At 33.5% G+C, this 15,691-nt stretch overlaps 1 non-coding gene across 1 annotated transcript; it reads left to right on the forward strand.

Moving 5' to 3' along the window:
* Window positions 1–234: 234 nt before the first annotated feature.
* On the forward strand, window positions 235–307 carry TRNAA-CGC (transfer RNA alanine (anticodon CGC)). The gene has a single exon. It is a non-coding gene; the product is annotated as a tRNA-Ala (tRNA).
* Window positions 308–15,691: the final 15,384 nt, after the last annotated feature.

Below are 15,691 nucleotides of genomic sequence, written 5' to 3' on the forward strand. Positions count from 1 at the left end.
GGAATATAGATCTAGGCATTTTTTGTAATGAAAATTTAGTCTAGATATTTTTAAAGCACAGCTATTTAAAAGAAGCCATTTTTGTTGGTAAAAAAAAATGTTTTAGCAAAAGAAAAGGAAAATTATATTAGAAACATTCGAGAATAGAGATGTCAAACATAATGGGCCTGGGCCAGGCCCACTCCCAAATACAGATGAGTTAAATATTTTTTCTTCACTTCCGTGTCCGGTGATGGGGGTGTAGCTCATATGGTAGAGCGCTCGCTTCGCATGCGAGAGGCACGGGGTTCGATTCCCCGCACCTCCAAAATCCCTTTTATATATATACATTTTTTAATTTTAGATTTCCCAGTTTCTTTTGCTGTAGAAGATAATGAACGCACCGTTTAAGCCTTTAAGGAAGACTTTTCTGCTGGACCGCCCGCAATGGTTTTCCACATTTTGGACCGGACCGAACTCTGATTCAGGCCCTTTTTTTTCCCTCTCTCTCTTAAAAACATTTTTTGCATCAATTTTCAAAACCCCAGAAACTTAAGGGTGTGTTATTTATTTGGTTGCGGTCTATTGAAAACTAATTTTGTTTATATTAATTTTTGCTGACACGGATATCTCGTCTAGGTCATTCTTACTCCTCCAACCCTTTCTTTTGTTACGAACGCATTGCTGGAAGAGAGAGATCATATTTATTTAGAGAGAAAATATCATAGTATAAATTTAGAGGCGCCAGATAACAGATCTGATGTATGTTAACATCTAAGTTAGTACACGAAGTGTTCAGTTCAACTACGCATAAGAGAATTGCGTACCTCTTAAAGTTGGCGGTATGGGGCTATTGGCTCGTTTTCGGATGTTCACTTGGATATATGCAATACCAACAATGTTAAGATTGGCATGACTCTTGAAGTTGCAGGGGGCTAGAGGTCGAACTCAGCTATGTTTCCTTTGATCAAACAAAACGAGCTCAGTTGGCCAACTTCTAGGACACGAGGGTTTAATTTTCTCCTTTGGGGATGTGCGGACTCCTAAACTAGCTCTTAAATGCCGTTGAGTTTGTTCCTTACCATGGCAACACTCAATAATCTTGTTGTTACATAAGGAGAAAAATTTGCGTAACCTAATCTCCAAAACAATAATTTTGAAAGTTATATATATATATATATATTCTATCTATAGATAAATATATAAATTTGAGGATAATTTATAATTTTAGCATTCTTTGAGTTTTGGAAATTTTTTAAAAAGCTGAAAAGTTGTTGATATTGCAAATGGTGGTTAGCCCTAGAGATTTTGAGTGTTGACAACATACAATATAGAAAGCCCATTTTGATTTGGTTGTACTCTTCAAGTTGGTGCTTGTGGATGAACAGCCTCTATCAGTCCCTTTAATCATCCCCATTTGTCACACCACTTCATTTTTCTTTCCAAAAATTAAATTTTAATTATCAATATAATTAGATAAGATACAGTATAATATTATATATATATATATATATATATATATATATATATATTGACCTTTAAAAAAAAAAACCATTTCAATTACCATTGAGGTAATCTCCCTTTGATATATATTTGTATTGATTTATATCATATTATTTGTATTAATTGATCATTCCTACATTACACCATTTAATTATTCAATGATTAAAATATATGACTTATTCTATAAACTTAAATAATGAAATAAAATATTTAAATTAAGGCCATTAATTCGTTGAAATAGAGTTCAATAATTATATCATCATTGTCATCATTTATTTCCATTTTTATATGATAATAAGATACCATTTTTTGACAATATGTGGGATGGAGGAATTGAACCTCCCATCTTGAAATTGATAGTACAAGAACTATATCAGTTGGACTATGTTCGTTTTCGTAAATGGACCACTTTTTAATTTCTCACTAAATTCACAAGGGAAAAATCATTGGAGAGGGAAAAAAAGAAAAGAAAAAACTACCCATTTTTTTTTATTTTAATAATTGGATAAATATAATATTTTCCATATATATATATATATGTGTGTCACAAGGAAAAAAACACGGATTTTGAAAAATAAAAATAAATCATTTTCAAACCAGCTTCAAAATAATAGCTCATTTATTACTAATGAGATTATTATGATAGAAAAAAAAGGTATTGAAGATTTTTATGATTGAAAATATATGGTTGGAACATGAATAAGCAAAAAGAGAACAATGTGTAACAAATTCATGTGGATGAAATTGCATTTGGTTGTTTGTCCCCCAAGACAAAGAAGCAAGCACATGCTCATTAATACCTAATTTAATTTGGAGCTCTATCTCCAATCCTAACATGGCCCTTACTATATATTTCTTTCTTTTTAAGTCAAAGTTATTTTTTCTTTTTGAGTATGTTTGACTTAGAGGCAATATAATGTATATCCTTATCTATGATTATTATCATTCAAAATCAAAATTTCAATTAAGTTATAGCTTTCACAACTTTGTTTTCAATAAAAGGTTATGATAACGTATAAGTGTGAAAATTAAACGTGTTACATTAGTGCTTTAAATAGTACCAAATTTTAATAGTAAGGGTTTGTATATTTTAAAAGGTTGGTTAGTAAAAATCAAAAGTCAAATAGTTATCAAATGGACGATGACCGAAACGAGTATGAGTGAAAAATAATTAATAAAATTCAAAGTCAAGTGCAAGTATACACTATTAACAAGTAGTAAAATGAAAGTATTCCAAGTATTGTTTTTTCACATGAGACTAGTTATACAATTCAATTATCTAAGAAAGAATTTTTCAATACAAACCAAGGGGTAACCGGTAAATAAGTGTTTTTGGGTGGTTGGCTGTAAATTATAAAGATAAACGATAATTTAAAAAAAACAAGGAATTCAAGTCAAGTTTCAACCCATGGATAAGCTACCCTAGGCTATGCGGCTGCATCAAGTCAACTATGAACGGAGAAATACTTCAATTCAACCTTGTTTCACAAGTACTCTTAGAATCCTAAAGTAATTAATCCTATATTTCTATTGCTAATTATATTTTAGATAGTTTCATGCAATCTTTTTGGTTCTACGGTATGTTTTATGTCTAAGATCACGTGGTATGCTATGTGTCACAATCGCACTTTTGGAAGCTTCATTTAGCAATTGTGCGACACTTGTTTCCACTCACAAACAAGTCAGCCAATTTGAATACAGAACGTCGATGGCACACCGGGTGCCTTTTACAACCTCTACCCCCATTTTAGAGAAAACGGTTATAGAAAACGGGTTTAGAGAAAATATTTTCGCAAACGTTTGAATGTGTGAATAGATAAGAGAAAGATTGTAGTAGGCTAGAAAGCAATAAGCAACAACAACGACTTTATAGTATACCCCTCTCCGGGTATGGGAAGTGATGGTTAGTCTTATCCTCATATAGTGCATTTTGAATAAAAAAAGTCAACTGACACCTTGCATATGCAAAAGAGCAAGCGATCACTTACAACAAAAAGTACAAGGAACTTAACTAATGAAATACATAACATGAAAGCATGAAAAAAAAGGGGTTGGAGTGGGCATGCAGTCATGGGTAATAGGCCCTGGACAAGCATGATCGTGACATTCTCCCCCACTTAATTGGTTGACGTCCCTGTCAACCGACTCTGCTCGAACTCAGTTATCACTGGAGTAGCATTCCAGGTCTTTTGCGCGTTCCCAACTGATTTCTTCGTCAGGAAGATCTTTCCATTTCACCAAGAACTCTGTTAGTTCTCGTCTTGGTCTTCCATTTCTTCACATCTTGTATTTTGCTCAGTTGCATGTTTTATTTGCTTTACCACAAACCAATAAACATAAAATCTCTGGTTATCTGTATGTAACTTAAGCATGTATGTGGTGACATACAAGTGAATCAAGTCTTGAGAGATAACTAAAATGGTCTGTAGTATATGGATATAGGAGAGAAACCTTATCCTTGTAATATTATGGATGCGGTCCGTTTTGTGGAATGGTCACAAGTGTTGTGACTTGTAACAGATGGTCTGATCTTGATCATTCATGTAGGGGACATGCGAGCGGGGGCATCCTATACAAAGAGTTTGTATAAGACCTGACTACGAAGTGCTAATGTTTTGTTATATAACACCGTTCATGACAGAGACTTCACTTCACTAGGATGATCATAGGTAACATGACCTCAATCCTGTGTGAGTTGGGAACTCCTGCCATTGAGGGCGGTCTTTTGATTTGTATGGGTACGAGTGGCCAGGTCGGCAATTCAAACCTAAAATTTTGGAGATTCATCTAATTTAGGAGCTGGGAACTCAACTACACAAGATGGAATTCACTCCTTCCCCGAAGTAGGGGTAAGTAGATAGATAGCTCCCTTAAGGGCTGATTCCAAGCCTTGAACGATGTGGCGCTATACACCTTCTCTTGGCCCGAGAGGTGTTCACACATAGTTAGACTATGTTGTATTGTTCATTAGAGGAATCAATGGTACTTAAGAAGTGAGATATAACTACATGGACAAAACGGTAAATAGGTCCAGCTGTACTTACGAGCATCTGTGAAGGGTCATGATTGGTTATATCCGATGCACACAGAAATATATCTGTGGTAAGAAGAGTTCAGTTGTTGGTCTTTGGTGGAATGTCTGACAATTAATGGATGGTGGATCTCATGGCTAAAGAGTTTAGTCAAATATTCACAGACCATTGGAGCTTCGAGCCACAGGTCCATTTTGTCCCCTGGGTAGCTTGGATAAAGTCGAGAATCAGTGTTTGGGTCAGTTTGAAATGTTCAAATTGACAAGTGGCAGTTTGATTATATGTGATATAATTGAACGGGTTAATTATATATGATATAATTGACTAAATGTATGAGATACATTATTTTGGAGGAATTTAGATATAAATATGATTTATATCACGTGGAGGAGAAATTACTGTAGTAGATATATGATATCAAACTATAGGGTAAAAATATAATATGATTATATTCATTAATTATTAAATTAGTTAATTATATGATAATTGGTCTAAAACTTCTCTCGATCATGCGTTAGTGGGAGCAGCCGTATTCAGTTATGGTAACCGATGAATAAAATGAAAATTTGTTTCATTTTGAAAAGGTTCGAAAAAATTGGCAATCAGTGTGAAAATGTAACGATCGAATAGTTTGAGAGCATATACGATAGTCGCTCATCGCCTAAACGATCGCACGCCTTGCGCCTAAACGATCTCACATTAGTTCCTAAACGATCGCTTAGCTTTCCTAAATGATTATACAGTGTGTCGTGTTATCTAAACGATCGTCTACTTTTTACTAAATGATCGCTTAGTAAAACCTATACGATCGCGTAGATTCTTCTAAACGATAAGCATTTAGCTATACGATAGCTCTTCTTCTCTCCCACTTGCTTATCATCTACACGATTTGTTCTTCCTCATACTCTACCAAATTCACCAAAGACCACTTTGGATTCTCACTCCGAGAATACCAAGGGTTCTATTTTGGTGGTGTCGTCCCCGCTACATTCACTTGTTTGTGACTGTTCGTGTTGTTGCCATTCGTGTAGACGATCATGCTACTACATCCAACGCGTTTTCTGAACGATAGAGTACGGATGGAGGTTTTATGCTGCATCTGAGTTCCTAAACTTGAAGAAGGTCTTTAACTGGTATGAGAACTATTTTCTTTATATTTTACAATTCAAGACATGCCTTTAATTAGTGTGAATTTACATAATTGTATGTTAGAATGTATGTGTTGTATTTCGGTCACGATGAAATCAGAATGATCCGAATGCGCTCATGGATGCTCTTCGTCAAGAGTTCCTTCAGTACAGTTGACCAGAATTCACACGACTTCCTTCTCAGTTGAATTTTTCATCGTGACGGGTGGACGCATCAACATGTTACGCTGCTCATCATCGGGGTCAGGGTGATAGGGCATCAGTATACTCACGTGGATGACATGATGGATCTTCATCCACGAGGGTAACGAAAACCTTATACGAGGTTTTCCTGACCTTTTCAATCACCTCTAATGGTCCTTCATATTTTCATACGAGGCGTTGATCTCTCTAGCCCCGAAAACAGAATTTTTTTTATCGCAACTTAATCAGAACTTTGTCTCCAACTTGGAACTCGAGAGGCCTATGCTTCTTATCAGCCCACTTCTTCATTCTCTTTGACGCTTTCTCTAGGTAGGTGTGTGCTATCTCGGAGGTTTGACTCCACTCTTTGGTGAAATTATACATCTGAGGGCTTTTACTCGCATAGGAATGATCCATCAGGTGTGGCAGGAGTGGCTGTCTTCCACATACTATCTCGAAGGGCGTCTTTCCGATTGAGGAGCTTTATTGACTGTGCGAGTAATAGGTAGGTACTCCTCAATGCGAGTAATAGGTAGGCTTTTACTCCCACGATCTAGAGGAATAGGTAGGCGCTCTAGTAACCCACTAATTTCACCCTTTCGACTTTATCTTGTTGACAGACAAGGCAAGTCTTGATAAATTGCATGATGTCATCTCGAAGGCTGGGCCAATAGTAACCTTGTTTAACAGCGCATAAGTTCTCTATCAACCATTATGTCTTACCCATGGCATGACGTGACACTCTTTCATTAGTGATCTTCGTAGCTCCTCAGATCGTGGAATGTAGAGGCGATTACTCTTGGTGTAGAGTAAGTCGTCTTCAACCCAAAACTGGCGTGTTTTCCCTTATTTGGCAAACTGCATAATGACTTGAGCCGATGTGTCATTTGCCAAGTATGCCTTGACAGTTTCACGCACTGTTCCACTTAATGTACTTGCTTTCAGATGTGCAAGCATGCACATGGCCACATGCTCGCTCTTTCGGCTAAGGGCGTCTGCCGTTTAGTTGCATTTTCCTGGTCTATACTCAAACTAGGAATCAAATTTTGCCAAACATTCTTGCCACCATGTCTGCTTTGATGACAATTTTTGCTAGTTAAAAAAGTGGCAAATGGAGCTATTGTCTGTCTTGACCACGAACTTGGCCCCTAAGAGATATTGTTTCCAGGCCCTCAGGCAATGAACTACTATCAACATTTCTTTTTCGGAGGCAGTATATCTCCGTTTTGCATCATTCAGTTTTCTACTTTCATACGTGATGGGTGTCCATCTTGAAGGAGAAGACCACCCAACGCGAAGTTAGAAGCATCTTCTCAACTTCAAAAGGTTTGGACACGTCAGCAATTTTGAGGATCGATCCTTCAATCATCACTTTCTTCAAGCCCTCGAAGGCGGCTTGAAATTCAGCCATCCAACTCCAATGATTATCCTTCTTCAACAGCTCAGTCAATGGTCCTGCTCTTTTGGAGAATCCTTCCATGAACCGCCTATAGTAATTGGCTAGTCCGAAGAAGGATCGTAATTCTATCATAGATGTCGACACATTCCAATCTTGGATAGCAAACACCTTACCCTCTTCCATACCTATTCGATCGCATTCAATCACGTGGCCAAGGAAATTTATGCGCTCTTGAGCAAAGAAACACTTCTCTCTCTTTACGTATAGTTGGTTCCTTCTCAACTTTTCAAAGACTAGTTGGAGATGGCATCGGTGGTCTTCCATTGAGGCACTTTAGACCATGATATCTTCTAGATATACTACGACCAATTTGTCGAGGTATTCATGAAACACTTGATTCATCAGAGTACAGAAAGTTGCCGGAGCATTGGTGAGACTAAAGGGCATCACGAGAAATTCAAAGGCCCTGTACCACATAACGCAGGCCGTCTTTGGTTCATCCCTTTTGGAAATTCGAACCTGATAGTACCTTGACTTTAGGTCTAATTTTATGAATATCTGGCACCGTGAAGCCGATCAAATAAGTTTGTGATGATAGGAAGGGGGTAATTGTTACGAATAGTGAACTTGTTCAAAGCTCGATAGTCGATGCATAGCCAAAGGCTTCTGTCTTTCTTCTTTGAAACAACACTGGGCCCCATAGGGGGATTTTGCTAGTCTAATAAACCCTGCATCCAACAACTCATCTAATTGCTTTCAGAGTTCAACCAACTCTGGTGGAGTCATACGATATGCATTCTGGGCAAGCGGCTTTGCCTCTGGTAGTAGTTCGATTTCATGGTTAATCTCCCTTCATGGAGGCAAGGATTTGGGCAAACTATTTGACATGACATCACGATACTTTTCTAGGACACACAGGATGTCTCGAGGGACTTTCTCTTCCACAGTCTCGACTGACTCAATCGAAATGACCATGAACGTGGGTTCATCGTGGGCAAGGCCTCTTTTCAGTTGGAGGGCTGAAATCATTCTTACCCCATTCGGTTGTTTGATGTTGGTTTGAACCACGACGGGCGTAGATCCAGTAGTTCAGACACTTGGCAAGAGTCATCAACATAACTTTGTTTTCGATTAAGAATTTCATCTCCAACACTACATCAAAATCGTCCATCTTAACAATTACGAAATCAGCAAGGCCTTTCCAATCCCCTAACTTCACTGGCATTCTCTTCACTATCTCCATAATAGGCAGGGACGCAGAGTTCACAACTTTCATTTTTCCAACATCTCTTTCCTAGGTTAAGTTCACACGATGGGCCTTTGTTTCAGTCATGAAGTTGTGAGTTGCCTCAGAGTCGACCATGGTGCTTCTAGCCAATCTCTGGTTGACCCAAGCATCAACATACATGAGTCCCCTTTCCAACGGTTCCTTCGTCTCTCCCATATTCTTTTGGAGCACAGACAAGAATTTCAAAATCCCATTATGGGATTGTCATTCTCTACGGCTAGCTCAATTTCGGGTTTGCCTTTTTTGGCTTTGTCTTTCGAGCTTCAGGTTAATATGGCTTGGAAGGAATTAAAGGCAGTTCGATCGGACATTCGCCCGCTCTATGTGGTCCTCTACATATGTAGCAGGACGATGGACAATTGTAGTTGTTATATCGTTGTGGCGGCCTTCGCCAATTGTTCCTTGACTTTTGTTGGAAGGGCTTACGGTCCCCACTGATGTTTTTATCTCCTCCCCCAGGTCTGGAAGGGCTTGAACGACAGTTTCCATTCCCTCCATTTGAAGAAGTTGGCTGCTTTCTCATGTCTTGAGAGTCTGTATTGAGATCATATAATCATTCTGCTATCGCCTAGGCAAAAGAGAGATCTTGCACTCTTTGTTCATACAACTTCGTCTTTGCCCACGGTTTCAACCCTTCGACAAAACAGAAAAATTTGTCTTTCTCGGATATGTCACGTATGTCTAACATAAGTCCCACAAATTGCTTCACATAATCTCAGATGTTACCCGTATGTTTTAATTCTCAGAGTTTTCGACAGGCTAAAATCTCGATGTTCTAAAGAATGAACTGTGAACAAAGTTCTTGTTTCAATTTTTTCCAGGTATCTATCATACAACGCCCTTCTTATATGTCCATAATTCATGATCTCTACCAAAATTTTGCATCTTCAGCCAGATGCATGGTTGCTAGCGTGACTTTCAATTCCTCTATCACGGTGTTCGTCGTCTTGAAGTATTGCTCAAGGTCGAAGATAAAATTCTCTAAGACCTTCATATCTCATACCCCACATAAGGATTTTGGTTTCGAGATCTTTATCTTGCTCACTTGGATTGCTCCCCCAGGTGGGGCTTGGTTTCCTACAGCTCGAATAGTGAGATTCACCCTCGCACTCACATCCGCAATCTTGGCTTTGATGACGTCAAGGGTCGATCGAATATCTTTTGACAGCTCAGTTACCATCTGAATTATTGCTTTCTGGGAGTTGTCTAACTCTTTAACGCGCTTCTCTATGTGAACAATAGATCCCGTTGAGCTATTCTTACACTCAAAATTGCTGGATCGTGCAGTTTTTGCCTCTAGGGTCTCTACCCTGATCATTAATTCTCTGACAGGTATCCCGTCTAGGCGGCCAACTACCGTATCAATTCCATCAGCTTTCTCGGCAACTTCTTGCAATCGAGTTTCTAAGAAACGAATACTATCAGGGACTTCCCTCAAGTAGAGCATTTGGTCCTCCATCTCTACCAGCCTGTCCACTTGGGACTTGTTTAAGTTCTTTGTTGCCGACATGATTACTGATTCTTCCCTTTGTGAGCCGACTTGGCTTTAATACTAACTGTCACAATTACACTTTTGGAAGCTTTACTTAGCGAGTGCGGCACTTGTTTCCACTCACAAACAAGTCAGCCAATTCGAATATGGAACCGATAGCACACCGGGTGTCTCGCAACCTCTACCCCCGTTTTAGAGAAAACAGTTTTAGAAAACGAGTTTAGAGAAAAGGTTTTCGCAAACATTTGAATGTATGAATAGAGAAGAGAAATATTGTAGTAGGCTAGAAAGCAATAAGCAACAACAACGACTTTATAGCATACCACTTCGAGTATGGGGAAGTGATGGTTAGTTTTATCCTCATATAGTATATTTTGAACAAAAAGTCAACTAGCACCCTTGCATATGCAAAAGGGCGAGCGGTCACTTACAAAAAAAAAAGTACAAGGAAAGCAAACTAACTTAACTAATGAAATACATAACATGAAAGCATGATAAAAAGGGGCTGGAGTGGGCATGCGACCATGGGCAATAGGTCCTGGATAAGCATGACCATGATACTATGTCTAAACTCTCAGTCCCATATTTTTTTTGTGATATTCGTTTATATTTCTTAACATTTTCGGCATTAGGACTCGACTAACATGACAATTTAAGTGGATTAACTCAAATTAATAAGATAACGTAAATTTCAACAAAAGAAATAGAAAGTGAGAGCAATGCAATTTGATGCGGTTGCATTGACTTAAGTTATGTTATCCTTTAAGGTATCCACAAAACCAAATCCCTTAAGAGAATCAGATCATAATAAAAGAAGAATAAGAATACTTCAATAAAGTAAAATGCCACAAGTTACAATGCAACAAAGTGATGGAACAACAATAAAATGATAAAAAAAAAAAGTTAAGTACTAAAAGGAGAAATATGAAAAAAAAAAATAGTAAATAGTACCTCTAGCAAGCCCACACAACTAAGGTGGCCTCTAAGATGGATTCGATCATTTCTCATGGAGAACCACACTCTACAACACGTTCTCGCAGGTAAGAATGACCTAAAATAGTCTACCATTCAGAGGAACTTTCATTTTTGAAGAGATTATGGATAATTTTGTGGGTTTTCTTCAAATATCGCATTCTTCTCATTTTTTGACACTTCTGGCACCTTACATAGAGTCTATATGGTTGGGTAATGACCGCAACCTATGCTCCATGAAACCTTAATTGATTTTAGGGTCAAAGAATAGCTTGAAAGCGAAAAAATTAGCAAAACACGAACGACGGCAAAAATCCTATTTTCTCTAGGTTAGGGCATAATGAGATTAGATTAAAAATAAAATCTCTTGCAATATTATAATATTACTCAAATCATCTCAAAATAGCCTAATTCACTCCAAATTAAACAACCTTAAATCACAAAAAAAAAAAAAATGATACTTTCAAATATCTAAGAACTTATTTGGATTAAATTGGCGCTTTTTAAGACTTGAATGCACACTTTATATCTAATTTTTACATGAATTAGTTATAGTTTAAAAGCAAAAAGTATGAAAATATCACACTCATCAACAAGGTTAGCAATTTACTTCTGAAAAAGAGTTTGGATTTTTTTTCTTATAAATCCTTTTAATACTATATTATTCTTTAAAAATATTGTTTATGTACTATTTTATTCTTTTTTTTTTTTTTAAAAAAAATATTTACCTTAAAAGAATTATTTACTTTTTTTAAATACTTTTTAGAAAGTAAATTTTTTTTGTTAAAGTTATTATTTAACTATTGAAAGGTTTAATAGGATTATCAAATAGCCTTTTCTAAACTATTGATTTTGTTATTTAGTTTGACTTTTCAATTAGGAAAAAAACAGAAGAATTTAAAATTTAAGGGAAAATTTCAGTTTATACCATTTTTTTTAATCAATTTAAACCTTAAACTTTCGTAGGTATATTAATTTACATCTTCTTGCAAATTTAAGTCAAAAAAAATATTATGCAAAATATATAATTATTGGATTTTTTTTAAATATAGTAAAATGAGCTAACTTAGTGACAAATATAGCAAAACGATGTCATTGTCTATTACTGAAAAATGTGCATCGGTGTCTATCAGTGAAAGATAATGACATTTTATTGTATTTAAAAGTATTTTCAGAGTTTTGTTAATTAAAACAGTTACCCATAACTATTTTAATTACACTTCTAAATTGTTATAATTGAATTAATTTAGATTATTTATTAATCTTTTAAAGTCATTCTTGCATTCAATTCTTAAATGTGGGTAAATTTCTTCAAATATCATACTAATAAAATAGACAATCAGAACTAATGTACGGACAATTTTCAAAGGAAATTATCCTAATTGAAAGCCTAATTTGATTTGCTTATGAAAAGTTTAGAAGTTTAATTGATAAAATTATAAATCTCACACGATGCGTATTCAAACATAATATGATAAAATATGTAAATTGATATACTTACAAAAGTTCATGGTTTAAATTAATACAATCTCAAAATTTAAATTTAGAAACGTAGATAGTTGTTTTCCTTAAGTTTAATTTTAAAAAGGAAAAAGTAGGGTTAAAAATTACTTTTTTTTAGTTGACTTTAATTTTGATTTAGTTTGTGCTTAAAAGTTTTATTATTATCTTTATTTAATAATAAAGATAACTCGAATATAATTAAATCGATTAAAACATATATTTTACCAAAAAAAAAATTAATGGTTCAAATATTTACCCACTTCAGTGTTGGATTTAAAGTATTGAGAATTAATAAATTCAATGCAATATGTTAATAATGGTTTCTAGTAAATAGGTCACAAGGATTATCAATTGAACTTTATTGTTGTAGTGACATGATAGTATTAAAGACATATCAATATTTCTATCCATAATTCCAAATTTTTATGGGTTTGATATCGAAATAAGAGATGAATCAATATTTTTATTATATCGTAGAAAAGTCTACAAAACATAATAATTAAGTAATAAAATATCATTAATGTAAATATAATATAAATAATAGACATGTTAACTTGTTTTAAAATGATTAAATATTTAGTTACTAGTTTAAATTTATTTTTTGAATTTTTTGTTTTTATAAATTTTGTAGAAATATATGTCAAAATCGAAATTTTTATCAAAATTTTCGTAAAATTAAGAACTTAATACTTTCGTCGATATTGACATTTTAAACCTTGAGTAACATTAAACTTTCTTTCTACTTTTCAGTAAAAAAATATATAGTAAAATTTTATCTAAATGCATATTTTTCAACTAACATCACTTTTCTCTCATTCCATTAAAATAAAGTATCATATTAGAAAATAAATACAAGGAAAAGCTATAAACTACTTTTTAAAGCATAGATTATACTAATTCAAAATTTAACTTGGACCATAAACACTCAACTCGTCACATCTTAAGCTTTAAAAATAAAAGGACAAATAACAATTTATATTCTTAAATTTTGAGAGTTGTATCAATTTAATCTCCAAACTCTAAACTAAGAATTGTATCAATTTGAATTCTAAACTTTAGGAATTGTATTAATTTTAACCCTAAACTTGGAAGATCAATTTCTAATAATTGTATCAATTTAGACTACTGAACTTTCATAATTGTATCAATTTAAATCTCAAACTAGTAATTGTATCAGTTTAGACCCTGGACTTTTACAGTTGTATCAATTTAAATCCTGAACTTACATAATTATATCAATTTAAACCCTAATTTTTCATAAGATTGATACAATAACTGAAGTTTAGGATTTAAATCTGTAAACCTATTAGTTTAGGGTTTAAATTGATACAACATCTAAAATTTAAGGATATAAACTGATATTTGTCTAAAATAAAATTATTATCAAACGAAGAGGATAGAGGTTAATTACTCAGGGTCCCTAACATATTCTTCATGGTCATAACCCTATAAAGCTAATTGTATCATTTAAGGAAAAGAAAAAGAAAAAAAAAAAAAAAGAAAAAAAAATCTTGGTCTTGGATCTTCAATAATGTTGCCATCTGTCATATTTTCCACATAAATATAATCTACAACAAATAGGTCCTACCTTCTCACCATTATGCAAGAATAAATATGTTTAGAATGAATATGTTACATCATCAAAACCCAAAGAGAAAAAAAAAAAACAATGTTATATTAAGATGGCCCAATTAACAAAGTTTATATGGCATGAAACCGCGTTATGTTTTAAAACTTTGTAAAATTAAAAAGAAAAAAAATCCTAAATTCAAATAAGTGAAAAATTAAAGCATTGTTCGATAATTATTTTAGATCTCGTTTGATAACTATTTGATTTTGAATTTTTGGTTTTTGAAAATCAAGATTTTACCTCTAAATTTCTCTATTATCTTCATTTTCTATCAATGTTTTTAAAACCTAGCCAAATTTTTAAAATCAAATAAAGTAGTTTTTTTTAAAACTTATTTTTGGTTTTATATTTTAACTAGGAATTTAAATGTTTCTCCTACGTGAAAACTTAAGTAAAAGATTTGAGAAAAACAAGCACAAAATTAAAAAAAAAAAAAAATGAAAGCTCCGTTGGGTAACTATTTAAGTTTTTGTTTTTTTTTAAAAAATTTAAGTCTATATATATTATTTCCACCTCCAATTTTTTTTTTTTTTTGTTATTTACTTTTTACCAATAGTTTTAAAAATCAAGTTATTTTGAAAATTAAAAAAGTAGTTTTTAAAAATTTTCTTTTGTTTTTGGAGTTTAGATAAAAATCCAAGCATTGTATCTAAAAAAGATACAAATCATTATAAGAAATGGAAAGAAAATAGACTTAATTTTAAAAATAAAAAACCAAAAATGAAATGGTTAGCGAGAATGATTATAAAATGAACCCCTTTTAAATTTTTGGTTATTTTTTATTTGTTATTTATTTTCAATTTCTTAATAACTGTTTTGTTTTTGTTTTTCTATTTTTGAAAATTAGCTAATTGATTTTTTTTTTTTTAAAAAAAAAAATTACAAGGATTAGAAGGATAGTAAAAAGTTACAAGCTTGTATTCTTCAAGTTCAGGCCACCTAGCCGAAAAGCTCAGCCTCCTAAACTTTTTATCTTTTTATCTTTTTATCTTTTTTTTATAAAGTTTTAAATATTATCTAAACTTGGACATTATTTTCTTTTCAATAACCTTTTAGCAATAATATTATACCTCCCCAAAATAAAAACAAAAAAATTAAATATATGTATACAGAAGTCAACTTTTTTGTATACAGTGAGGGAGTAAAAAATGGAAACACTAACCTTAAAATCATTAGTATAACTTGTATAATTTGTATGTCAGTTATGTTATGATCATATTGACACGTCAAAGAGTTAATATATATTGAAAAGACGTCTTAATTGATGAATTATATTAACAACCAACATTCAAAAGAATGAATATCTTCACATACTTTATTAAAGAAATTATAAGTATATATATACACATATATGAACTTTAACAAACTGGAGTATTTTAAGAACTTCTGATAATCACCATCGAGTATCATCTCATCAAGTACCAAGCATTCTAAATAACTTCTAATAAGTTAAACTATTATGATAAAATAAAGGGAGATTTTCAAAAATAGAAAAATAAGGGAAACTATTTACACAAAATAATAAAATTTTGATATTCTTTGATAGATATTGATAAAAATCT

The sequence above is a fragment of the Benincasa hispida genome, chromosome 1, assembly GCF_027475165.1.
Source record: "Benincasa hispida cultivar pf3 chromosome 1, pf3_genome.v1.1, whole genome shotgun sequence".
Classification (NCBI taxonomy): domain Eukaryota; kingdom Viridiplantae; phylum Streptophyta; class Magnoliopsida; order Cucurbitales; family Cucurbitaceae; genus Benincasa; species Benincasa hispida.